Below are 3223 nucleotides of genomic sequence, written 5' to 3'. Positions count from 1 at the left end.
TGTCTGTGTGCTCGCCATAGTTAATGTAAATACCATATTGTTCCCTGAGGTTGTGTGTGTGTGTGTGTGTGTGTGTGTGTGTGTGTGTGTGTGTGTGTGTGTGTGTGTGTGTGTGTGTGTGTGTGCCCAACATGGAAACTACATCGGTTTTAGTGTTGCTGCCATTTCTGCGTAAATAGACAATGTTTTAAAAATGTTTCCCTGTAAACATGGAACTTTTCTGAAATAAAAATGCAAAAATAGTTTTCTCAGCCCTGACTGAGCCAGCCTTCTTAACAATTCTGTTGCATATAATTAAAATTTAAACAAGTGTTGCCTTACAGATTCTAAAGTCAGCCATGAGCTGGACTGTTGCTGTGCTGAATTTGCATGTTCTCTCTCTGTCTGCATGAGTTGTCTTCCGGTACTCCATTTTCCTCCGTAAACATGTTTCACATCGTATTTGTTAGTAACATTGCTTATGGCTATTTCCTGTGTATGCCAACAAACATCTTATCATGAGGACTCAGTGATTACTGCACATAGCAAAAAACACTTTCTCCCTAAACGTTTACCGTATATTGACATACTGGATCAGTACTGAAGCGCTCCTGTTCCTCATCTCTTCTATATATCAGTCACTTTTCATCCTGACTTGAATATTGCGAATGCAGGTTATTATCAGCTATTGCAGCCCATCTCAAAATCCCTTTGAATTTCATATCCACAAGCTGCTTTTCTTTTTTTTTTCTTTACAGGCCCCTCAGTGCAAGTATTCTATTTGTACATTTGTCAATACAAATACAGTGCAGATGCACGTCAGTGTTTCTGTGTTTACGCCGCTCTCTGTGAGCCCCCTTTAAGTGGAACCTCTTGAGCAGACGACTACAGAAGCGATATGAGGCTGCAGGAGCAGAAGGACGACGGGACAATTTGTACAATCGCAGGAGGGAGCGGAGAAGGAGAGTGACAGAGAGAGGGCGAAACCTCCACGTGTTTGATCGCGATTGGAGACATCACTTACACAAACAATGAGGCGGAGGATGACAACATCTTCTGCATGACGAGTGTGTTTGTGAAGGCTGTCCTCACGCAACGAAATGGCACTTTGAATCATCCTCGCGCCCCAGACGTGAACGCATGATGACACGCACAAACACATCTAAACACACAAAGAGATTTCGCTTCACATTTTCCAGCCTGATGTCTTATCAAGTATATAACTGCGGGAGGTGGGAGGCCGAGAGACACACACACACACACACCACACACTGGGTCACTTTGTTAGAGGAAGGGATATGTCTTGTTTGCCAGTCAATATGCAGGCACTTAAAGGTGAGAAATAAATGCAGGTATTGGACACACCGCCACATCTGTAACTCACAATTTCTAGATTGTCGGAGAAGAACTTTACTTCCTCTCCTCTCCCCTCGTTCGCTCGCCCTTTCTGTCTCACCCCCTGCGAATGTAAATGGCTTTGACAACTCACTGGTCTATGGCCATTCCCCAGCACCATCCTTTCATCCGCCTTCCCCTTTAGGGTAATGTGATTTTATGCAGAGGAAGTGGAGGCTCTCTCACATCCAGGACCTGCAGATCAGTGAACTGAGCAGACAGGCCAACGTGCTCCACAAGTGGCTCGCCGTCTCCGGAGCCACCTTATTTGTGGCTCGCGCTTTGACTAGGCTGAAAGAGATGAATCAAAAAAAGGCCCGTGCCTCGTTTTGAAGACATTAAGAAATGCAATTAAAATGAGCTTTTCCTTGAAATGCTTAAAACATTTCTCACGCCTCACAGATGAGAACTATGACGAGGCCAGAAGTTAATTAAAAGCAATCTGAGCAAGCACAATAAATGGCATTAATGCAGTCATGCCGCAAGTCTGCGTGTGCCGGCTCACATTCATTTTACTCTATGTGTCGTTATGCTTTAAGTTTTCATACAGCGTTCTGATTAACAGCCCTATAGGGAAGAGTTGGTGTGAAATTAAAAAATGTTTCTATGTGGAAGTGAATGTTTCCCAACAAATAAGCAACCAGAAAATGTAATATTGTGAGAAAACATCTTCACATTGAGTTTGATTATGAGTGTGGGGCGCATTAAACAAGCAAAGACATCTGACATAAACACACAAGCTAACATGGTTTTCCTAACTAGCAATAACCAGGCTCTCAGTAATTGTATCAGAAGATGATTTAGATTTCAGGCTTTCAATCTTTGTATGCCATTTCAATCTAATAAACCCTGTTGGAAAATGTTAAAGTGATCCCACAATATTTCATCTTTCACAGCTTGAAAAATGCCTCCATATGGAGTCAATTTCTCAACTTTCTGTTGGCGGTTCTTCAATCATTTACGCCACTGAGTGCTGCTGTTCGGAGCTCCAGTCAGGTGCACGGACAAGACGGCTGAAGGGGAAGTTTAGCAAAAAGCTAAACCAAAGTTAAAAGGGATAAAATTCAATGTTGTTGTTTTGGAAGCGACAGGAAGTCATGCGGAAGTTACAAAATGTGGTGACAAATGGTTAAAAACAGTATCTGGTTGGTAGCATGAAGAATAATTGACAAAAAAATCTGTCATTTCTCACAATATAAATATTTGCATGTAGTATATATGCTATGAAAAAACTAATCAGGTAACTTTTTCAAAACATGTTTTTTTCTGAAATATTCTGAACTGATTCAACAATAGAATTTACTCAGATTTCAAGTTCACATCACTTGCAAAGCATTTATTTCTCCAGGTTCTTGCTAATTGTCAATACAAGTCAAGTAAATACACATTCACTTTTGTATTTTGTGTCTTTGCTTTAAAGTTGATGAATTTCCTGACCTTTACCTTTTTTGACTTAAACTTCGACTGATTTCTTTTTTTTACTTTGAAAGTGATGTGACCTCTGGGGAAAACAGCCTGCTCTTTTATTTGTCTGCGTCCTTTATGCCATGAGGTCAAAGTGCAACACACACACACACACACACACACACACACACACACACACACACACACACACACACAGGAGGTGATCATCTATCATTGCTCAGCGGAGCAGATGATGCAAACATGGGTCTTGAACACAGTCCTTGAAGTGGGACTACAGCTCATTGCGATGCCTGGATTACACTGCGGATGATTTTGTTCCTCTAAACAAATGTCATGCGATGCAGCCTCTGCAGCGCGGCTCACACTTTTACTCATTAGTCCAATGCCACCAGGCGCGCTGTCCTCGATATAACACATCTCCTCC

The sequence above is a fragment of the Salarias fasciatus genome, chromosome 7 (genome assembly GCF_902148845.1).
Source record: "Salarias fasciatus chromosome 7, fSalaFa1.1, whole genome shotgun sequence".
Lineage (NCBI taxonomy): Eukaryota > Metazoa > Chordata > Actinopteri > Blenniiformes > Blenniidae > Salarias > Salarias fasciatus.
The sequence above is the reverse complement of the archived record's forward strand: the minus strand, read 5'-3'. Positions refer to the sequence as shown.